The sequence below is a fragment of the Mobula birostris genome, chromosome 22, assembly GCF_030028105.1.
Source record: "Mobula birostris isolate sMobBir1 chromosome 22, sMobBir1.hap1, whole genome shotgun sequence".
NCBI lineage: Eukaryota > Metazoa > Chordata > Chondrichthyes > Myliobatiformes > Myliobatidae > Mobula > Mobula birostris.
Window position 1 is genome coordinate 2,587,190 of NC_092391.1, and position 24,121 is coordinate 2,611,310.

The 24,121-nt window shown below is 48.8% G+C and overlaps 1 protein-coding gene across 9 annotated transcripts in view; it reads left to right on the top strand.

Annotated features, from left to right (window-relative positions):
• rgs3a (regulator of G protein signaling 3a) overlaps positions 1-24,121 on the top strand; it is a 385,868-nt gene that overhangs the window by 276,774 nt on the left and 84,973 nt on the right. The window contains exon 1 of one of the 9 annotated variants that reach the window (XM_072240600.1): positions 20,688-20,863. The exons of the other annotated variants lie outside the window; for them this stretch is intronic. The gene's annotated coding sequence lies outside the window, so the exon portion shown is untranslated. Of the gene's footprint in view, positions 1-20,687; positions 20,864-24,121 lie in introns of those variants that run through there. 9 annotated transcript variants of the gene reach the window in all.

Genomic DNA, 24,121 nt, shown 5'->3' on the forward strand with positions numbered 1-24,121 from the left:
TTCTGTGAGTGACGATACCAAGGGTGACGGTCCTGAGAGTAACGGTTCTGAGAGTGACGGATACCTAGAGAGACAATACCAAAAGTGACAGTACCGAGGGTGACGATACTGAGAGTGATGGTACAGAGAGTGACAGTACAGAGAGTGACAGTACAGAGAGTGATGTTTCTGAGAATGATGGAACAAAGAGTGACGGTACTGAGGCTGGTGGTACAGAGAGTGATGGTACTGAGGGTGATGGTACCGTAAGTGATGCTACCATGAGTGACGGTACTGAGAGTGACGGTTCTGACAGTAACAATACTGAGTGACTGTATGTGGGTAACTGGTATTGTGAGTGACTGGTTCGTAATGGTTTGTAAGATGAGATGAGAGACAATGCTGATTGGGAGGCAGGAAAGAAAATGCAGTGATTATTTTAATTGCTTTATGATTCTCTCCTGTATGGAGGGAGAGTGAAAAACTGTTTTACATGCCGTCCATACAGATAATTTGACAGTGGCATGGTCATGTAGCAGTTAGCACACTTGCTATACAGAGTCAGCCATCAATGATAAGGTTTCGTTTGTTGCCACTGTCTATAATGAGGTTGCCCATTCTCCCTGCGACCACATAGGCTTTCTCTGCTGTTCTCGTTTCCTCCCACATTCCAGAGCTGTACAGGCTGGGTTAAGGAGTAGTGGGCATACTACGCTGGTGACTCTCGGGGGCCGTCTCCAGCACAATCCTCTGACAGTGTTGGTCATTAACGTAAAAGATGCATTTTACTGCCTGTTTTGACGTTTCGATGTACATATGACAAATAAAGCAATCCTTATTTTATCTTTAACTGTACCTTGGGGTAGTCCGAGGAAACAATAACTGAATGCAGAATAAAGTGTGACAGATACAGAGAAAGTGCAATGTACTGCTGCCTGGAAAACAATAAATTTCATGGCGTATGCCAGTGATATTAAACCTGATTCTGACCTCACCATACCAAGGGACCATTCAATGTTCCTATAACAGAAGAACAGAAGATGGGCTTGAGTCTGGTGGATCAGTTTGAAGGGAAATGTGGACCCGGTTATGAATATGAGGAATGTCAGGAAGTGGAGGTGATATGAGAAGGTTAGGGATTCATTAAGGAATGGGCCAGGAGATGAGGAAGTGTGGGGAGAGAACAGCAAAGACCGACATCCACACGACTGCACTGAACAGTATGCACAACAAGCAGTCAATCTCCTCGGCCCCTTCCCATACTTGGAAGAGAGTCCCCCCCCCCCCCCCCGGCTCATTAATCTTAAATTAGGCCAAACAGCAATTTTAACAAATTTACTGTTAGTGGGAGACAGAGAAATGGGTAATGGTTGTAGTCGGCACAGTGTTTGACTTTCCAAAATGCATTAGCTTGCTCTAACTGTAACGTCAGGGGAGGGAGAATGAAGTGACAGTCAGGGAGATAGAGGGCAGAAGAAGATGCACTTTCCCCCTCACCTGGTCTCACCTATCACCTGTCAACTTGTACTCCTTCTCACCCCCCAGTCCAAAATGTCAACTGTTTATTCCCCTCCATAGATGCTGCCTGACATGCTGAGTTCCTCCAGCATTTTGTGTGTGTTGCTCTGGATTTCCGACATCCGCAGAACCTCTTGTGGTTATGGCCTCCATTCTTGTGCAGGAGAAAGCTATTATTTTAATAATTATCTGCTCAGAAATGTTGGGTATTGATTTTGGAGTACAGTCAGACAGGACTAATTGGCCATCTATCTGTGTACTGGGATGAAAGTAATCCAGAACACAACGTGGAATGACAACCCTACCCAGGAGGCATTTTTACCCCAATTTTCCATCTTCATGGTCAACCTGTTCTCTGAGCATAGAGATGTCAGTCTGATGTAAATAATTAGAACGGGTAACATTGTGCCTCAGGAGGCATTGGAAAGTGAACTGTACACTGCAAAATCAATACTGTACTTATGAGTTATGATGTCTGACAACAATTTAGTTTCTGCCGCAGTGTGCGAGCTCAAGAGATGCTTACAGCCTGCTGGCTGCTCCACAACAAGGTTAAAATAGGCGAATCGTTACCCAACAGATTTAGTATTTTCAGTTATTTCTGGCACTGCTTTTGTGAGGAAGTAGAGCATGAGAAAGCTGAAATAGACCTCTCTCTTTCTTTCTGCAACAAAGATTGACTATTGGGCCATTAAATTTCTGTGATTCAAGGGGAAATTCAAGGCAGTAACATTGAGTGCTAAATTCAAGCGGAGGCTACACATGATACATTAATGGTGTGCCGGGAGGCTGTGCTTTGTGCAAGAATGTTCACAATCAGCACTACAATATGTCTGTGAGGATGGCTTCAATTTGTGTGAAGCTGAGAGGTCATTTTCTGCACTATATGGAGACCTCTGCTCCATAGACCAAAAGACATAGAAGCAGAATGAGACCGTGCAGTCCGCTTCGCCATTCCATCATGGCTGATTTATTATCCCTCTCAACCCCATTCTCCCTGTAACCTTTGACAACCTGACTAATCAAAAATCTGTCAACCTCTGCTTTAAGTACACCCAACGACTTGTCCTTTCACAAGCATCTGGGGCAATAAATTCCACAGATTCACCACCCTCTGGCTAAAAAAATTCCTCCTTATCTTTGTTGTAAGGTTATTCTGAGGCTGTGCACACTGGTTCTAGACTCCCCCACTATCGAGAACCACTCTCTCTGTGCTGTTCAATATTCAATAGGTTTCAATGACATTCCCCCTTCATTCTTCTAAACTCCAGTGAGCACAGGCCCAGAGTCACCAAACACTCCTCACACATTAACTTGTCTAAAATATTATCGTGGGTAAAGCCGGTTACCCTCTACTTTCTGTCCATAGACTCATCCCACATGGTTTAATGAGATGATTTATTGGAACTCTGTAACAAACAGTAGAAGTGGTAGAGGCGGGTTCGATTTTGTTATTTAAAAAAAATTGGATGGGTATATGGACAGGAAAGGAATGGAGGGTTATGGGCTGAGTGCAGGAAGATGGGACTAGGTGAGAGTAAGCGTTCGGCACGGACTAGAAGGGCCGAGATGGCCTGTTTTCGTGCTGTAATTGTTATATGGTTATATAAACAATCAGTGTGCAAAAGACAACAAACTGCAAATCAAAAAGAATAAAAAAGAAATAATAATAATTAATATATAAGCAATAAATACTAAGAAGATGAGATGAAGAAAGTGAGTCCATAGGTTGTGGAAACAGTTCCATGTTAGGGAGAGTGAAGTTGAGTGAAGTTATCCCCTCTGGTTGAAGAGCCTGATGGTTGAGGAGTAATAATTGTTCCCAAACCTGTTGGTGTGAGTCCTGAGGCTTCTGTACCTTCCTCCTGATGGCAGGAGTGAGAAGAGAGCATGCCCTGGGTGGTGGGAGTTGCTGATGGTGGCTGCTGCTTTCCTGCGACAATGCTCTGTGTAGGTATGCTCAATGGTGGGGACGGTTTCACCCATGATGGACTGGGTCGTGTCCATGAATTTCTGTGGACTTTTCCATGCTTGGGGAAAAGCCAGCAGAGCTCTTGTTCTTGAAAATAAATATTTAGTCTAGTTAACAGAGTCTATGTTATTAGGAAACAAAACAGTTTTTGAATAAATTTGCCACAGTAAGTAAGTTAAGTTTGCCACAGTAAGTAATACAGATCTGCAGTATACCTCATTTCAGATTGCTGATCAGTAATATAGTATTGACCTTTAACACTGCCAGTACATTACTACAGGCATGTTATAACTTGTGATATTCCCTTTGCATAATTAAAATATATTTCTTTAAATATTATTTCTACAAACATAAGAGAAGAGATGTTTAGTACTAGCTTTCTTGCAATTAAATGCTGACATTAAGACCAGCAGTTTAGTTTTCCTGATGAAGAACAGTTACATTGGACATGTACAGCAATGTCATCGGGAATGTGTTTAAAAGGCCTGTGAATATTGATACTCAGCATCTTGTAGAGCTGTGCAGATCTCTGATTATTTCATCACCAGACAGGAGCCTCCTAATCAGATAAGTTGACAGATTCATTGCAGGCAGCCGATGGCAGTGAGAGGAACAGGGATGCAGTATGGGTACTGCAACGCTCTAGCCTGCCCTCTCTTCAAACTCCCTTCGCGCTGGCTGGAGCAGATGCACTGTAACATTGGGGCAGAGATGTCTAATTACCATGAAGTTCAATTGCAAGTCTGATTTCTCAGTGAGAAGTTGTCTTTGCTGCCGTTTCAAACCGTGGTGATAGGAGGAAGGTTGGGAGCCACAGTGCACAGTTCTGTGATGTAACTGTATACCATGAAGCAAGATCAAACAGTAAGTAAAGGCAGCACAGATTATTCACAACGTATGTCTCTATTTATTGAGATTCAGCACGGGAAGGCTGCACACTGCCCAGCAGCCACTGATTTAACCTCCGCCTAGTCATGGGACAATTTACATTGACCAGTTAACCTAGTAACCGGTAAGCCTTTGGAATGTGGGCTGAAACCAGAGGAAACTCACGCATTCCACAGGGCAACATAGAGACTTCTTACAGACCAACTCTGGCACCCCGAGCTGCTGTAGTGTCACGCTCACCTCTATGTTATCGTCATGTCCACAGATTGTAATAGGAAGCTTAAATTCAGCTCGTTGTTCAAACTACAGCCATTGGCCACAATACTGAGAGTACAGGGAGCGCACATCCGAGAGGGTGGAACACGTCTTCAGATCTCTGAGTCAGTGCCCAATGTTCTCATTACCCTGCTGGGGCATTGGCTGCCTACAGCAACTCACCGGAGGCCCCTGTCCTGGGATGAAGATTGATCAGCCCTGTGGCTCCCACTTTCACCATACAATTTCATGCGTCTTCTAGGCGAAGATCCTTCCTCTCCCTGGGATGAGGTCTTTGGTGTTTCTGTAGCTCTGCATTTCCACGGGATGGGTTGCTGGCCCCATGTCCAGCCCTCCCCCTTTCCCAGCCGGGATTAGGTCCGTCCATGGTGGAGTTACTATTGATTCTGACAGTTCCAAAATTATTGTTTAATGCTGATTACGTTGTGTTGCAGTCACAACAATCAGCTTTATGTACTTTCCATTTTATCCTTGTGACCAAGCAGGGCGATTGTTTTACGAGGGCAACAGACAGAAAATAAAAAGGAAAAATAAACTGGTTCTCTTCAGAGTTGTCAGGCTGTTGCAGATGTGGCAATATCCTTGCATACTGTCATGGTTTTATAAGTTATTTCTGTCGAGACTCTTTTGTCTGTCCCAAAGTTCCTCCTGTCTGCCTCTGCAACCCCTCCTGCCTCCACAATCCCTCCTGCCTTCGCAACCCCTCCTGCCTCCACAATCCCTCCTGCCTCCGCAACCCCTCCTGCCTCCACAATCCCTCCTGCCTCCACAATCCCTCCTGCCTGTCCCATGGCTCCACAATCCCTCCTGCCTCTGCAATCCCTCCTGCCTCCACAATCCCTCCTGCCTCCACAATCCCTCCTGCCTCCACAATCCCTCCTGCCTGTCCCATGGCTCCGCAATCCCTCCTGCCTCCACAACCCTCCTTTCTCCGCAACTCCTTATGCTGCATGCCTTTATTTTCTGTGCTGCCCCGTCACAGTGAGATGCTTGTATCCATTGACGTGTGGTAAGGGCAAGCTGTACTAATGAGATATTAAATCATAGCAAATTCAAAATATCACCGATGTCAGCATTTTAGGGTCTGGTGTGGAAGTTTAGCTGGAGAAATCTCTGAATTTTACGTGAAAGGAAAGGCAAGTGGGGAAAATAAAGTACCTGTGTACTGTGGTGCAAATGACACTGGATATTTCAATCTTTAATGCTATGATTGAAATTTTATTGTGATAGGTGAGGGGAAAGGTGGGTGGGGGAGGGGAGGTGATAGGTGAGGAGAAAGGTGGGTGGGAGGGGGAGGGGAGGTGATAGGTGAGGGGGAAAGGTGTGTGTGGAGGGGGAGGGGGAGGGGAGGTGATAGGTGAGGGGGAAAGGTGTGTGTGGAGGGGGAGGGGGAGGGGAGGTGATAGGTAAGGGGGAAAGGTGTGTGTGGAGGGGGAGGGGGAAGGGAGGTGATAGGTGAGGAGAAAGGTGGGTGGGAGGGGGAGGGGAGGTGATAGGTGAGGGGGAAAGGTATGTGTGGAGGGGGAGGGGGAGGGGAGATGATAGGTGAGGGGGAAAGGTGTGTGTGGAGGGGGAGGGGAGGGGAGGTGATAGGTGGGTGGGAAAGGTGTGTGTGGAGGGGGAGGGAAGGTGATAGGTAAGGGGGAAAGGTGTGTGTGGAGGGGAGGGGGAGGGGAGGTGATAGGTGAGGGGAAAGGTGTGTGTGGAGGGGGAGGGGGAGGGGAGGTGATAGGTGAGGGGGAAAGGTGTGTGTGGAGGGGGAGGGGGAGGGGAGGTGATAGGTAAGGGGGAAAGGTGTGTGTGGAGGGGGAGGGGGAAGGGAGGTGATAGGTGAGGAGAAAGGTGGGTGAGAGGGGGAGGGGAGGTGATAGGTGAGGGGAAAGGTGGGTGGGAGAGGGAGGGGAGGTGATAGGTGAGGGGAAAGGTGTGTGGGAGAGGGAGGGGGAGGGGAGGTGATAGGTGAGGGGGAAAGGTGTGTGGGTGGATGGGGAGGGGAGGTGATAGGTGAGGGGGAAAGGTGTGTGTGGATGGGGAGGGGAGGTGATAGGTGAGGGGAAAGGTAGGTGGTGGGTGGGGGAGGAGAGGTGATAAGTGAGGGGAAAGGTGGGTGGGAGGGGAGGTGATAGGTGAGGGGAAAGGTGGGTGGGTGGGGGAGGGGAGGTGATAGGTGAGGGGAAAGATGGGTGGGAGGGGAGGGGAGGTGATAGGTGAGGGGGAAAGGTGTGTGTGGAGGGGGAGGGGAGGTGATAGGTGAGGAGAAAGGTGGGTGGGGGAGGGGAGGTGATAGGTGAGGAGAAAGGTGGGTGGGGGAGGGGAGGTGATAGGTGAGGGGAAAGGTGGGTGGGGGAGGGGAGGTGATAGGTGAGGGGAAAGGTGTGTGTGGAAGGGGAGGGGAGGTGATAGGTGAGGGGGAAAGGTGGGTGGGAGGGGAGGTGATAGGTGAGGGGAAAGGGAGGGGGAGGGGGAGGGGAGGTGATAGGTGAGGGGAAAGGTAGGTGGGTGGGGGAGGGGAGGTGATAGGTGAGAGGGAAAGGTGTGTGTGGAGGGGAGGGGGAGGGGAGGTGATAGGTGAGGGGAAAGGTGGGTGGGGGAGGGGAGGTGATAGGTGAGGGGAAAGGTGGGTGGGGGAGGGGAGGTGATAGGTGAGGGGAAAGGTGTGTGTGGAAGGGGAGGGGAGGTGATAGGTGAGGGGGAAAGGTGGGTGGGAGGGGAGGTGATAGGTGAGGGGAAAGGTGGGTGGGAGGGGGAGGGGGAGGGGAGGTGATAGGTGAGGGGAAAGGTAGGTGGGTGGGGGAGGGGAGGTGATAGGTGAGAGGGAAAGGTGTGTGTGGAGGGGAGGGGGAGGGGAGGTGATAGGTGAGGGGAAAGGTGTGTGTGGAGGGGGAGGGGAGGCGATAGGTGACAGGGAAAGGTGTGTGTGGAGGGGGAGGGGAAGGGGAGGTGATAGGTGAGGGGAAAGGTGGGTGAGAGGGGGAGGGGAGGTGATAGGTGAGGTGAAAGGTGGGTGGGAGGGGGAGGGGAGGTGATAGGTGAGGGGAAAGGTGTGTGGGAGAGGGAGGGGGAGGGGAGGTGATAGGTGAGGGGGAAAGGTGTGTGGGTGGATGGGGAGGGGAGGTGATAGGTGAGGGGGAGAGGTGTGTGTGGATGGGGAGGGGAGGTGATAGGTGAGGGGAAAGGTAGGTGGTGGGTGGGGGAGGGGAGGTGATAGGTGAGGGGGAAAGGTGGGTGGGAGGGGAAGGGAGGTGATAGGTGAGGGGAAAGGTGTGTGTGGAGGGGGAGGGGGAGGGGAGGTGATAGGTGAGGGGGAAAGGTGTGTGTGGAGGGGGAGAGGGAGGGGAGGTGATAGGTGAGGGGAAAGGTGTGTATGGAGGGGGAGGGGGAGGGGAGGTGATAGGTGAGGAGAAAGGTGTGTGTGGAGGGGGAGGGGGAGGGGAGGTGATAGGTGAGGGGAAAGGTGTGTGCGGAGGGGGAGGGGAGGTGATAGGTGAGGGGAAAGGTGTGTGTGGAGGGGGAGGGGGAGGGGAGGTGATAGGTGAGGGGGAAAGGTGTGTGTGGAGGGGGAGGGTGAGGGAGGTGATAGGTGAGGGGGAAAGGTGGGTGGAGGGGAGGGGAGGTGATAGGTGAGGGGAAAGGTGTGTATGGAGGGGAGGGGAGGTGATAGGTGAGGGGAAAGGTGTGTGTGGAAGGGGAGGGAAGGTGATAGGTGAGGGGAAAGGTGTGTGGGAGAGGGAGGGGGAGGGGAGGTGATAGGTGAGGGGGAAAGGTGTGTGTGGAGGGGGAGGGGAGGTGATAGGTGAGGGGAAAGGTGTGTGTGGAGGGGGAGGGGGAGGGGAGGTGATAGGTGAGGGGAAAGGTGTGTGGAGGGGGATGCAGTGATAAACTGGGAGTGAATGGTGGACAAAATGAAAGGCTGAAGAAGTTGGTTTAGAACTTGTAAAACCTGGTTAATATGGTTAAGAACTTGTAAAACCTGGTTAATATGGTTAAGAACTTGCAAAAACAGTAAGTAGTAGATATATATAAAAATATGCTGCTTATATTAAACACAAGAGATTGGGAAAATCCAGAACCACACACAAAATATTGGAGGAACTCAGCAGGTCAGGCAGCATCTATGGAAACGAATAAACAGTCGATGTTTTGGGCTGAGACCCTGATGGAAATTCCTGGCACAGAACGTTGACTGTTTATCCCTCTCTATTGATGCTGCCTGACCTGCTGAGTTCCTCCAGCACTTTGTGCATGTGTGTGTGACTTTTTGAATTTACACAGTAAAGATCTGTGATGTAATTAACTGGCAGAGAATCTAATTATTAAGTATAATTTATTAAAAGCCTAGATCTTTATAATGCAAAGTAATACAGCAAATATAACAACTAAACATAAATCTTGCAAAGCACGGAGACTGTTGCAGACCTGTAACAAGCATCCAGCTGCTGCTGGGTAAAAGACCTGATTATTTCAGTCACTGGGCTCTGTCATTAATGTTCCCCTCGAGCTTGCTGCATAACTGGTCACTAGGCTGGAGGTTCAGAAGGAAATGTAAGAACTAGGAGCAGCTGTCCTAGTTCTTACATTTAGGAACAAGAAGGGGTCAATAACTTTAACTGGGTGTTTTTATAGAACACCCAATACTAACAGGGATACCAAGGAGCAGATAGGGAGACAGATTCTGGAAAGGTGTAATAACAATAGGGTTGTCATAATGGGAGATTTTAATTTCCCAAATATTGATTGGCATCTCCCTAGAGCAAGGGGTTTAGATGGGGTGGAGTTTGTTAGGTGTGTTCAGGAAGGTTTCCTGACACAATATGTAGATAAGCCTACAAGAGGAGAGGCTGTACTTGATCTGGTATTGGGAAATGAACCTGGTCAGTGTCAGGTCTCTCAGTAGAAGAGCATTTTCAAGATAGTGTTCACAATTCTATCTCCTTTACAATAGCATTGGAGAGGGATAGGAACAGACAAGTTAGGAAAGCGTTTAATTGGAGTAAGGGGAAATATGAGGCTATCAGGAAGGAACTTGGAAGCATAAATTGGAAACAGAAGTTCTCAGGGAAATATACGAAAGAAATGCGGCAAATGTTCAAGGGATATTTGTGTGGAGTTCTGCATAGGTATGTTCCAATGAGACAGGGAAAGGATGGTGGGGTACAGGAACCGTGGTATACAAAGGCTGTTGTATATCTAGTCAAGAAGAAAAGAAGAGCTTACAAAAGGTTCAAAAAGCTAGGAAATGATAGAGATCTAGAAGATTATCATGTTAGCAGTAAGGAGATCAAGAAAGAAATTAGACGAGCCAGAAGGGGCCATGAGAAGGCCTTGGTGGACAGGATTAAAGAAAACTCCAAGGCATTTTACAAGCATGTTAAGAGCAAGAGGATAAGATGTGAGAGAACAGGACCAGTCAAATGTGACAGTGGAAAAGTGTGTATGGAACCGGAGGAGATGGCAGAGATACTTAATGAGTACTTTGCTTCAGTATTCACTATGGAAAAGGATCTTGCCGATTGTAGGGATGACTTGCAGCAGATTGAAAAGCATGAGCATGTAGATATTAAGAAAGAGGATATGCAGGAGCTTTCGGAATGCATCCAGTTGGATAAGTCACCAGGACCGGACAAGATGTACCCCAGGCTACTGTGGGAGGTGAGGGAGGAGATTGCTGAGCCTCTGGTGATGATCTTTGCATCATCAATGGGGACGGGAGAGGTTCCGGAGGATTGGAGGGTTGTGGATGTTGCTCCATTATTCAAGAAAGGGAGTAGAGATAGCCCAGGAAATTATAGACCAGTGAGTCTTACTTCAGTGGTTGGTAAGTTGATGGAGAAGATCCTGGGAGGCAGGATTTATGAACATTTGGAGAGGCATAATATGATTAGGAGTAGTCAGCATGGCTTTGTCAAGGGCAGGTCATGCCTTACGAGCTTGATTGAATTTTTTGAGGATGTGACTAAGCACATTGATGATAGTAGAGCAGTAGATGTAGTGTATATGGATTTCAGCAAGGCATATGATAGGGTACCCCATACAAGGCTTATTGAGAAAGTAAGGAGGCATGAGATCCAAGGGGACATTGCTTTGTGGATCCAGAACTGGCTTGCCCACAGAAAGCAAAGAGTGATTGTAGACGGGTCACATTCTGCATGGAGGTCAGTCACTAGTGGTGTGCCTCAGGGATCTGTCTGGGACCCCTACTCTTCGTGATTTTTATAAATCACCTAGATGAAGAAGTGGAGGGATGGGTTAGCAAATTTGCTGATGACACAAAGGTTGGGTTGTGGATAGTGTGGAGGGCTGTCAAAGGTTACAGCAGGACATTGATAGGATGCAAAACTGGGCTGAGAAGCGGCAGATGGAGTTCAACCCAGATAAGTGTGAGGTGGTTCATTTTGGTAGGTCAAATATGATGGTAGGATATAGCATTAATGGCAAGACTCTTGGCAGTGTGGAGGATCAGAGAGATCTTGGGGTTCGAGTCCATAGGACACTCAAAGCTGCTGCGCAGGTTGACTCTGTGGTTAAGAAGCATACGGTGCATTGGCCTTCATCAGTCGTGGGATTGAGTTTAGGAGCCGAGAGGTAATGTTACAGCTATAGAGGACCCTGGTCAGACCCCACTGGAGTACTGTGCTCAGTTCTGGTCGCCTCACTATAGGAAGGATGTGGAAACCATAGAAAGGGTGCAGAGGAGATTTACAAGGATGTTGCCTGGATTGGGGAGCATGCCTTATGAGAATAAGTTGAGTGAACTTGACCTTTTTTCCTTGGAGCGACGGAGAATGAGAGGTGGCCTGATAGAGGTGCATATGATGATGAGAGGCATTGATCGTGTTGATAGTCGGAGACTTTTCCCAAGGGCTGAAATGACTAACACGAGAGGGCACAGTTTTAAGGTGCTTGGAAGTAGGTACAGAGGTGATGTCAGGGGTAAGTTTTTTATGCAGAGAGTGGTGAGTGCGTGGAATGGGCTGCTGGTGACGGTGGTGGAGGTGGATACGATAGGGTCTTTGCTCCTGGACAGGTACATGGAACTCAGAAAAATGGAGGGCTATGAGTAACCCTAGGTAATTTCTCAGGTAAGGACATGTTTGGCACATTTTGTGGGCTGAAGGGCCTGTATTGTTCTGTAGGTTTTCTATGTTTCTATGTTCTATGTCCCCATGAAACAGCTCCACATCTCAGTGTTTTTCTACCTAAACACCCATTTTCCTGCTTCCATCACATTTCCCTTGATTCTCTTAGGAGTCAAGGAGGACGTGAGGTGCAAACAGAGAGTGTACAGAGCAATAGGCCAGGCAGCATCTATAGGAAGAAGTACAGTCGACGTTTCAGGCCTAGAGACAGAGGGTCTCAGCCTGAAACGTCAACTGTACTTCCTCCTGTAGATGCTGCCTGGCCTGCTGCATTCCACCAGCATCTTGTGTGTGTTTCTTGAATTTCCAGCATCTGCAGATTTCCTCGTGTGTACACGACAATAAGGGGCATAGATCAAGTGAATAGCCAGAGATATTTATCCTGGGTGGAAACGTCTAATGCGAGGGGACAGAATCTTAAGGTGATTGGAAGAATGTATGGGAGATGGTGCAGGGGGTTTTAAGCTGAGAGAGGTGGGTGCGTGGAATGTGTTGCCAAGGGTGATGGTAGAGGCAGATACATAAGGGACAGTTTAGGGACTCTTAGACAGGCACATGGACGATTGAAAAGTGGAGGATAGGGTTACATTGATCTTGGAGTAATGTTAAAAAGTTTGGTACAACATTATAGGCTGAAGGCCTGTACTCAGCTGTACTGTTCTATGTTTGTCTAATATCTGCAGATCGATGAACACCTATATTGAACACAGTCACTAATTAAACCACCACAGTCTTCTGAGTTAATGAATTCCAAAGTCTCGCCATCCTTTGTCACACCAGTTCTGATGTAGAGTGGAAAACCTTTAATTGCTCCCCGTTCCTCTCTGATTGCCATGCTGTTGCCCAAAGGCTAAAGATTTAAAGTTACCTTTACTTGTCATTGTACATTGTGAGAAGCATTGTTTGCATCCACGGCCAACACAGTCCAAGGGTGTGGTGGAGCCAGCTGGCGAGTCTCACAGTGCTTCCAGCACAAACAGAGCCTGTCTGTAACCCCTACGTCTCTGAGGTATGAGAGGAAACCAGGGCACCCGGAGAGAACTTCTGTGGTGACGAGGAGGATTCTCACAGACAGCGGCTGGCATTGAACGCCAGTGGCTGGCGCTGTAAAGTGTTCTGAACGCTATGCTACTGTGACCATGTCCCATTGCACCCTGGTACTCATTGGCAAACTGAGAAATGCTATACCTGGCGTCTTCACGCTGTTTATAATGACCGCAGAGAAACAGGATGGATCCAGGCACCAGCTGCTGTGCTGCCCAGCCAAGTCACCGCCTTTTCCTCCTACTCCTTGTCTTCCATCGGTTAACCAACTCAACAAGCGTGCAGTTATATTCATGCTAACAAATACCTTTTAGCACCATAGAACCATAGAAACTACAGCACAGAAACAGGCCTTTTGGCCCTTCTTGGCTGTGCTGAACCATTTTTCTGCCTAGTCCCACTGACCCGCACCTGGACCATATCCCTCCATACACCTCCCATCCATGTACCTGTCCAAGTTTTTCTTAATGAAACTGTGTAATACTTGTTCACTCTTTGTGTTCATAGTCAATGCTTTCCGTACTATTCTATTTCATTGCCACTCGCCAATAGGACTGTTGCCTGTCACGGCATTCTGGGGTGGAAAGCTACTACAATAACTGAGGGGCTTCCTCCCCCCGTCTGGCCCCTCTCCCTCTCCAGTAGGAGAAGAACCCTACACCGTGGTCCTCCCCACCAAGCCCTTCGGCACCAGCAACAAGCATCAGTGAGTTCCACAGCACACAGTCCTGCAGCCTGGAACGTGCCAGTCGGTAGCATTCTCCGACGGACATCTCGATGTGCTGGCACACCAACAGCACTTCGACAGAACAAAGAGCGCCTTTCCCCGAGGTGGTGATCAGCCAGTAGCACTTGATGGAATTATATTGGCCTCAGTCCCATGTCCTCCCAACTGGATCACCAGCCTCCTGCCCACGGATTTATCAGAAACCGTCTGAAATTCCAAATACACAACATCCACCGGCTTCCTGTCACCTGCTCTGTTGAAGCACTAGTGAAGCCCTGTAGATTAGTCAGACATGTTTATTTATGTTGGTTATATGGATGTGTAAGCCCCACCGTTCACTGAGCTCTCTCTTACGGCTCCAAGTAGCTGCGGCAGCACCCTGGGAACACTGTTTCAGCCGGCAGCTAAACCGGGTGAGGGCAGCCTACAGGCCTCATAATGACTACCATCCTCTGGCCCTGACCTCACACATCGTGAACACCATCGAGAGGCTGGTCCTGGCTCACCTCCGACCCCTGGTCAGATCAGCTCTCGATCCCCTGCAGTTTTCTTACCAGGAGCACACTGGAGTCGACAATGTTGTCATCTACCTGCTGAACAAACAGAGCCTACTCCCATCTGGATAAGCAAGGCAGCACTGTGAGGATGGTGTTTTTTTTTTATTTCTCAAGTGCTTTCAATACCATACAGCCCCCATTGCTGGGGGAGAAGCTCTTCTCAATGCAGATTGCCACTTGCGTTGTATCCTGGAGAATGGACTACCTAACAGGCAGACCACAGTTAGTGCAGCTTCAGAGCTGTGTGTCAGACATGGCTACGTACTGGGGCTCCATAGGGGACCGTATTGGCTCCTTTCCTGCTTACCCTGTATACTTTAGATAAAACGCCAAGTCCTGTCATCTGCAGAAATTCTCTGATGTACTCAGCAGTAGTTGGGTGTATAAAGGGAGGATGAATACAGGGCCCTGGTGGAGGACTTTGTCAAATGGTGCAAGCTGAATTATCTGTATCTCAGCATCAGTTATACAAAGGAGATAGTGGTGAACTTTAGGAAGACTAAACCTGGATTGCTGTCTGTTACTATTGATGGTGAGGATGTGGATATGGTGAGGACCTACAAGTACTTGGGGGTGCATCTGGATGACAGACTTGAGTGGAGCACCAACACAGAGGGTGTCTACAAGAAGGGCCAGAGTCTCCCCTACTTCCTGAGGAGACTGAGGTCCTTTGGAGTTTGCAGGCTTCTCCTTCACACGTTCTACCAGTCTGTTGTCGCCAGTACAATCTTCTATGCGGTGGTGTGCTGAGGCAATGGCATCAACACGGGTGATGCCAGTGGGTTCAATAGACTGATTAGAAAGGCTGGCTCTGTTACAGGAGTCAAACTGGACACACTGGAGGCTGTGGTAGAACAAAGGAAGGATCCTACGGAAAATGCTGGCAATTATGGACAATGTTTCCCACTCCCCTGCATGCCACCTTGGCTGAAGAGAGGAGCACTTTTAGTAATAGACTAGGACAACTGCACTGCCCCAAAGAGCGCTGTATGAGGTCATTCTTACCCTCGGCCATTAGTCTCTATAATGTGTCAACCTATAGCTGGTAAAGTGATGACCCCTCCTGTTAGATTGTTTGAAGTAACTTATTTTTTATTCTTTCTTACTTCTCTTCTAATATTTGTATATCTGTGTACTTGTAATGCTATTGTGACACTGTAATTTCCTTTGGGATATCTATCCATCTATCCATCCCCTGGTGAGGTAGGGACATGTGAAGCCAGCTCCAGCGGATGAGAGCAACTGTGAAATCCAATGGCCAGGAAGGCAGCTCTGCAACGCTCTTTGGAGAGGAAAGAGCACGATGAGGAACAGAAGTCGTGGTCATCTGCTGCAGTCAAGGAAGACCCCAGTTCTGACAATTACTCCACTCCGCTCCGGAGTGCAATGGCTTTTCCACTTTAAAAACTCTCCTGCCCAGCTCTCCTGTCTTTGCTGGATCCGAGGACAACCAATCAATGGATTTGATGGAAGTGTGCCCGGAGATTGGGAGAGAAACTAAGGGACTGAGATCAGACACAGAACGTTGAAGGAGAGAGCAGCAAAACATCTATCTTCACTGACCCATCGTGCAGTCACTAGGGAAAATGAACTATAAAGCCAGCGCATTATATCATTCCTGCTTTGTTGGCGGAAAGAAATTCAGGGCTAATGGCTTGTATCCATAAGGTAGTGATGCTAATTTTGAGTGGTTATTGGATAGAACTAAAGGAAAATGTAAATTAAGAGGTGAGTACTGTATTATCTGATTTGATTTCTTCAGAAATAGAAGCCAATTGAACTGTTAACGTATTGTGGGAAGGGCTGGTAAAGAGGGTTTCAGTTACTGGACAAAAAGGCAGAAACCCTCCCCATCATTGACCCTGACACAGAAGTCTAAATCGCTTAATGGAAGCTGATGGATTTAAATTCAAGTAATTAAATTAATTAGGTATGAAAGTAAAATCTAGTGTTCTCGACAGTAGAAAAGGCCACAGTAAGTAATGGATACAGCCCAGTCCACCACAGGCAAGGCTCTCCCAACCACTGACCACATCTACAAAGAGTTCTGTCACAGAAAAGCAGCATCCATCATCAAGGACACTGACCACCCCGGCCAGGCTCTCTTCTCACCGCCGCCACTTGAAAGGAGGTACAAGAGCCTCAGGACCCACCGCACCAGGTTCAGGAACAGTTACTGCTCAACCAGCAGACCCTTGAACTGCTATGGATAACTTCACTCACCTCAATGCTGAATTGATGTTACAACCCATAGACTTACTTTCAGGGACTCATGCTTTCAAATAACATCTATTTATTTATTTGAAAAACTGTCTTGTTCACATATAGTTTTCCACTAATTCTATTGTATTCCTTTAGTTTCCTGTAAATGCCTGCAAGAAAATGAATATGGTGACATATAAGTACTTTGTTAATAAATTTACTTTGACATTCAAACATGAAAGTTCAGATTGTCATGAACGCCACCAGGTTGACTGATGTTGTCCGCCACCCTGCCTCAGTCACTGTACACACATCACCACGGCTGTCTCTGACTGCCTCCACAACAAATTAGCACTTTCTCAAATTAGCTCATGAATAAAGTGTGGAGGAACAGAGGGATCTTCTGGTCCACGACCACAGATCTCAGAGTTACTGCACAAGTTGACAGGGTGGTTCAGAAGGTGTTTGGTGTGCTGGCCTTCATTAGTCGGGGGATTGAGTTTAATAGACACAGGATAACATTGCAGCTCTACAAAGCTCTGGTTAGACCACACTTGGAATATTGTGCTCATTTCTGGACACCTCATTGTAGGAAGGATGCAGAAACTTTAGAGTGAGTGCAGAGGAGATTCAGCAGGATGGGGTCTAGATTAGACAGCATGTCTGATGGTGATAGATTGAGTGAGCCAGGGCTTTTCCCTTTGGAGTGAACAAGGATGAGTGGTGACTTGTCAGATATGTAAAAGATGAGAAGAGACATAGGTAAGAGTGGGCAGCCAGAGACTACACTTGCCCTAGGGGCAGAAATGGCTAATACAGCAGGGCATAATTTTAAGGTAATTAGAGGAAAGTACAGAGGAGGGGAGGGTGTGGAGGGAGGGGGGAGGATGTGCAGGGGAGGGGAGGATGTGCAGGGGGGGGAGGGTGTGGAGGGAGGGGAGGGTGTGGAGGGAAGGGAGGGGAGGGTGTGGAGGGAGGGGAGGAGAGGAGCAGGGGGAGGGGAAGGAGGGGAGGGGAGGATGTGCAGGGGGAGGGGAGGGTGTGGAGGGAAGGGGGGGAGGGTGTGGAGGGAGGGGAGGGGAGGATGTGCAGGGGAGGGGAGGGAGGGGAGGGGAGGATGTGCAGGGGGAGGGAAGGGTGTGGAGGGAAGGGAGGGGAGGATGTGCAGGGGGAGGGGAGGGGAGGATGTGGAGGGGAGGGGAGGATGTGGAGGGAAGGGAGGGGAGGAGAGGATGAGCAGGGGGAGGGGAGGGTGTGAAGGGAGGGGAGGGTGTGGAGGGAGGGGAGGATATGCAGGGGAGGGGAGGGTGTGGAGGGAAGGGAGGGGAGGGGAGGATGTGCAGGGGAGGGGAGAGTGTGGAGGGAGGGGAGGAGTGGATGAGCAGGGGGAGGGGAGGGGATGGTGTGGGGGGAGGGGAGGGAGGGGAGGGGAGGATGTGCAGGGGGAGGGGAGGGGAGGGTGTGGAGGGAAGGGAGGGGAAGGTGTGGAGGGAGGGGAGGAGAGGATGAGCAGGGGAGGGGAGGGGAGGATGGGGAGGGGAGGGGAGGGTGTGGAGGGAGGGGTGGGGAGGATGTGCAGGGGAGGAGAGGGGAGGGTGTAGAGGGAAGGGAGGGGAGGGTGTGGAGGGAGGGGAGTGTGTGGAGGGAGGGGTGTGAGGATGTGCAGGGGAGGGGAGGGTGTGGAGGGAGGGGTGGGGAGGATGTGGAGGGAGGGGAGGAGAGGATGAGCAGGGGAGGGGAGGGGAGGGTGTGGAGGGAGGGGAGGGGAGGATGTGCAGGGGAGGGGAGGGTGTGGAGGGAGGGGAGGAGAGGATAAGCAGGGGAGGGGAGGGGAGGATGTGCAGGGGAGGGGAGGGTGTGGAGGGAAGGCAGGGGAGGAGAGGATGAGCAGGGGGAGGGGAGAGGAGGGTGTGGAGGGAAGGGAGGGGAGGGTGTGGAGGGAGGGGAGGAGAGGATGAGCGGGGAGGGGAGGGTGTGGAGGGAGGGGAGGAGAGGATGAGCAGGGGAGGGGAGGGAGGGGTGGGGAGGGTGTGGAGGGAGGGGTGGGGAGGGTGTGGAGGGAGAGGAGGAGAGGATGGGGAGGGGAGGGTGTGGAGGGAGGGGAGGAGAGGATGAGCAGGGGAGGGGAGGGAGGGGTGGGGAGGGTGTGGAGGGAGGGGAGGAGAGGATGTGCAGGGGAGGGGAGGGTGTGGAGGGAGGGGAGGAGAGGATGAGCAGGGGAGGGGAGGGAGGGGTGGGGAGGGTGTGGAGGGAGGGGTGGGAGGATGTGCAGGGGAGGGGAGGGTGTGGAGGGAGGGGAGGAGAGGATGAGCAGGGGAGGGGAGGGGAGGGTGTGGAGGGAGGGGAGGGGAGGATGGGGAGGGGAGGGGAGGGTGTGGAGGGAGGGGAGGAGAGGATAAGCAGGGGAGGGGAGGGGAGGATGTGCAGGGGAGGGGAGGGTGTGGAGGGAAGGCAGGGGAGGAGAGGATGAGCAGGGGGAGGGGAGAGGAGGGTGTGGAGGGAAGGGAGGGGAGGGTGTGGAGGGAGGGGAGGAGAGGATGAGCGGGGAGGGGAGGGTGTGGAGGGAGGGGAGGAGAGGATGAGCAGGGGAGGGGAGGGAGGGGTGGGGAGGGTGTGGAGGGAGGGGTGTGAGGATGTGCAGGGGAGGGGAGGGTGTGGAGGGAGGGGTGGGGAGGATGTGCAGGGGAGGGGAGGGTGTAGAGGGAAGGGAGGGGAGGGTGTGGAGGGAGGGGAGGGGATGATGTGCAGGGGAGGGTGTGGAGGGAGGGGAGGAGAGGATGAGCAGGGGAGGGGAGGGGAGGGTGTGGAGGGAGGGGAGGGGAGGATGTGCAGGGGAGGGGAGGGTGTGGAGGGAGGGGAGGAGAGGATGAGCAGGGGGAGGGGAGGGGAGGGTGTGGAGGGAGGGGAGGGGAGGATGTGCAGGGGAGGGGAGGGTGTGGAGGGGAGGATGTGGAGGGAAGGGAGGGGAGGGGAGGATGTGCAGGGGAGGGGAGGGTATGGAGGGAAGGGAGGGGGAGAGGATGAGCAGGGGGAGGGGAGAGGAGGGTGTGGAGGGAAGGGAGGGGAGGGTGTGGAGGGAGGGGAGGAGAGGATGAGCAGGGGAGGGGAGGGTGTGGAGGGAGGGGAGGAGAGGATGAGCAGGGAGGGGAGGGAGGGGTGGGGAGGATGTGCAGGAGAGGGTGTGGAGGGGGGGTGGGAGGATGTGCAGGGGAGGGGAGGAGAGGGTGTGGAGGGAGGAGTGGGGAGGGTGTGGAGGGAGGGGTGGGAGGATGTGCAGGGGAGGGGAGGGGAAGGTGTGGAGGGAGGGGTGGGGAGGGTGTAGAGGGAAGGGAGGGGAGGCTGTGGAGGGAGGGGAGGGGAGGGTGTGGAGGGAGGTGAGGGGAGGGTGTGGAGGGAGGGGTGTACACGCAGTAACATCTCTGGCTCAGGTGCACTCAGTCAGTTTATGGACACTGACCATCTCTTTATGGACATACAATCAGTCTATATATATAAGCTTTATTGTGTTTATTTATAATATTTATTGTGTTTTTTATGCTGCAGTAAATCTGGATTAACAATCATTTTGTTATCTTTTACACTTGAATACTGAAGACTGACAATAAACAGTCTTGAATCTTGAATCTTCATTCCTATGTCTGTGTCTGAAATGGATGGTTCTGTCTCTGTGATGTTAACCTTGCCTTGAAGTTACTCTGGGATGTCACTGGACAAATGTATAAGATGTGTTTTCTGGGTTAAAGTACAATCAAGTTGAAGTAACTAAATGCTGAAGGAACTCAGTAAAGGGCCAAGACCCTTCATCAGGATTTGATAGGAAGGGGGAAGAAGCATTGACTGTTCATTCTTTTCTGTAGATGCTGTCCGACCTGCTGAGTTCCTCCAGCATTTTGTGTGTGATGCTCTGGATTTCCAGCATCAGCCGAATCTCTCTTTTTTTGGTTATTTAGTTGAAATAAATGGGTTCTGGTTGAACTAAATGGATGAATGTTGGAACTAACTGACATGACAGTGAGATGCTGTAAATATTTGTATCGTCGTAACCTGGGGCGTTATTTACATTGTTGTGACCTCATGGTTTACGTTACTTACTGAACAAAATAGAAGAGTGTCGATTTGATAATAAGTGCATTTTAATTGCTGACAGTTGAATATTGATTGCTGCATAATTTGTGTGTGAGTGCAGTAAGTAATTCCTTTTGGGAAATGAATACAGGCAGGACTTATATTAAGCATATGGGACACATGAGGAGTGTCTCGCTCTGAGCTTAGCACATTGGCATGCGCATTGATAAACGAGGAGAAGTCTGACAGACTCCACCGGCAATGACTTGCTGCTGATTGCTGGATGTGTGTGTGGAGGTATGCTGCTTATCTTCCCCTTCCTGTCCTTGTCTTCGGTCTTTTTATCTGCAAGCATGTGCGAGAGCAGAGGGTTGTTAATATTTCGCACTGGAGAAGTGTTCCGTGTGCGACTGGACATCTTGTGAAGGATCACCTTCTTGTGGCTTAATTTCCAGGGCTGCTCAATGCAGTCTTGCTTTCCCTGACACTTGTTCTTAAGGTATGTTTTACTATATATCAATAACATTACAGAGTTGTGCTTGCAATCTATAATTTATTAACTATTTGGTAATTGTTCTCCAGAGCTGACCAATGGGTTATTGTGGTGAATGTACTACAGTCTGAATTTACTCCAACCACTTAGCAGTGGCTTGCTCCCTGGGTTTAATCTCGTTACTCTCACAGATCTTTAGCATGTTCTTATATCACCATGAAAATGTTAATTATTAAAAACATGTTAACTTTTGCTGTTCCTAATTATTTGTTCGGTCCAATTTGCGTTACAGTAACCTCTAAATACCTGCTTCATGTTAGCTTGAAGGATTTCTTACCTACAGCTTTCAGCAGTCAGCTCCTTTGTGCTTGCTGTGCTGAGTTCTTTCAGTCTGAAGGGTGGCCAGCCTCAGGAACGAAACGGGAGTGTTGAGGCAATGCCCTCTCACGTTCAAACTTCAGCTTCCACAATCCACACACTCAGTTTCAGGATCCTTTCCAACCCATGTTCAGTATTATTTGACTTGCACAGCTTGCCTTCTTCTGCACGCTGGCTGTTTGCCAGTCTTTATTTGCCGATATATTTGTGTAAATTCTATTGCATTTCCTTATTCTCCTGTAAATACCTGCAAGAAGATGAATCTCCGGGTGGTAAATGTGAATGTACACATGCTTTGATAATACGTTTATATTGACTTAGAGGTCCCCGTTGGGACACAGCATCCTTTATAGACGATTGTGACCTGAGAGGATTAATGTTTTTCATAAAGTTAGGCTGCTAATTAATCTTTTGGAAGAAGAAAATTCAGGGAAATGTAAATCCAGCTCTTTCATCAAGAGTTTAGCTGCTCTGACAGCCAGTGTGTAATACTTACTGATAACTAAAAGCAAGTTGGTCATCAGCCATCTCAGTAGTTCTTTACCTAGTGATTCTATTGAAATATATCTTGCACAAATATACTTTTTGCCAAGCTACATATTTTCTATGGGACCTGCCTGAAGTCAGATCCAGCAGACTGGGTGGATGAGATCTCCAGTGGCCAGCAGTGTGGTTCTCTAACGCTCCAACGAGAGCGAAGGGCATGACAAAGCACAGAAGATGTCATGGTCATTCACTGCAACATAGGATGTGCCCGGTTTGTGACGACTACTCGTACCCAAACCCAGACTTCTGAGGTCAAGCAAGTGGAACTGCCCCAGTGCAATGACCCTTCCGCTTTAACTCTCCCACACAGGTTTCCGGAGACAAGCGACAACTACCATATATTCTGGAATTGCAGGAGAGACACCATTTTCGACTCGTGGTGGCAACAGTAGCAATATGAAATACTTATGACCTCATTTGTCAAGGACTAAAAAAGTGAACAGCTTGTTGGATATGTGGCACGTTGCTTCCATCACTGCCTTCACTGACCTTATGGAGAAGTCATATCTATTCAGTTGATAGCAGTAGACTGACACAGTTTAACCACATGTGCAATAAAGACAAGATTAGAAACGTTGTCACAGTTAATGCGGTGTGCAATGTGTGAGTGTAAAATGCTGTGTAAGAACATCGGCGTTAGCAACAGGATTCGGCCACCTGTCCTGTCGTTACAGTCTTGCAACACTTCAAAACTGCAGACAATCAGTCTTCCAACTCCGGTCCATTTTTCTGGAGGCAGCTCCTGAGGCCGAGTCATTGGGTAGATATTTAAAGCAGCGGTTGATAGATTTTTTTATTTGTTTTATTTGGAGATACAGTACGGTAACAGACCCGACCCGCCCAATGAGCCTGCACTATCCAATTAGACTCGTGATCGATTAACCTTGTGTCTCTGTAATGTGAGTGGAAACTAGAGCACCCAGGGGAGCCCATGTGGTCATGGGGAGAACATACAGCCAACAGTAGGAATTGTAAAGCATTGCAATAACTGCTACACTACTGTAGCACCCCACTGTCGCTCAGTAAAGGTTCCTCATTAGTTAGGTCATCAGAGGGTATGGGGAGAAGGCAGGAGAATGAAGTCAAGAGGGATAATAAATCAGCCATGATGGAATTGTGGAGCAGACCTGATGGGCCAAATGGCCTAATTCTGTCTTGTGATCTTTTCAGCACTTTCCCCATGAACGCTAATTTCTCCTCATTTCCAGAAATCTATCAATCTCTGCTTTGAATGATTTTAGTTTCCCTGTGGGGTAGGGAATTTCAAAGATTCATTATCCTCTGACTCCTGGCCTTAATCAGAAACAGATACAGTAACCATTTCATTAACTAAAGTTTGTACAAAACCAATTCACGTAGAGTGTGCAAATTACGTAGCTCTGATTAAGCCAAAAATTGAATTTGTATTTTACCTATTACTATGGATTCTGGTTAATTGGACAATCAGTTAATCAGGACAACTGATTATTAGGAACAATTCTTAAAGCACAGAACTAACTGATAAAACAGCCAGCATTCCCCGTGTTTATTTGGGTCACGATGCTGCTTTTTTGGAACATGAGATTGTTGCCATACAGTTTCTAACTAGTGTCAGTCGCGTGCAATTATGTGGCCGTTAGACACTGCACCTTGCAAGCAGTTTCTAAATAGCATCGGTGCGAGTGTTTGTCTTCAATAAGACGTAGTTTTTGTCACTGATAGTTGGTGAGAAATAAGCAGTAAAACAATTCCAAATTGTTTAGCTCACTGCAATTTCAAGCATTCAAGCTTAGAAATGCCAGAAATGGCCAGGTAAGAAAATTAAATTTTTTCACTACTTCAACAAATTAAGACCTACAAAGAATTTGGAAGTATCAACAACCATCTTGCATGTTACAATGAAAGTGGAGATTTGGAAGATGCAATCATCGAAAGCATTCTCTACACTAGGTGTCTGCTGATTTTGTTCACTTACAGTCAATCAAAAGAACACGGCAGTGTACACTGGATGAATTCCTCTGTCAATAACTATTAGGAACTAATACACTGCTTTATAGTACTGTAAGTAATGTTTGAATTTGTTCTGTCTTTCAATTAAAAATAGAATTTGTTGCTCAGTTAAACAACAATACCATGATAGAATGGCAGATCCGACTCAACGGGCCAAGTAGCCTAGTTTGACCCCTATGTCTTATGGTCTTATAGTTTGTCATTTTTATATCCTTTTTGACTATTTCCATGAAACTTCAGCTAATTGGGGAAGCCACTTAATTGGTCCTGATGTGTCCCAATTAAGCATACTCCACTGTACTTACAAATAAAATAGTTGGGAGAAATGCATTAAATAGAATTTCTCTTCAG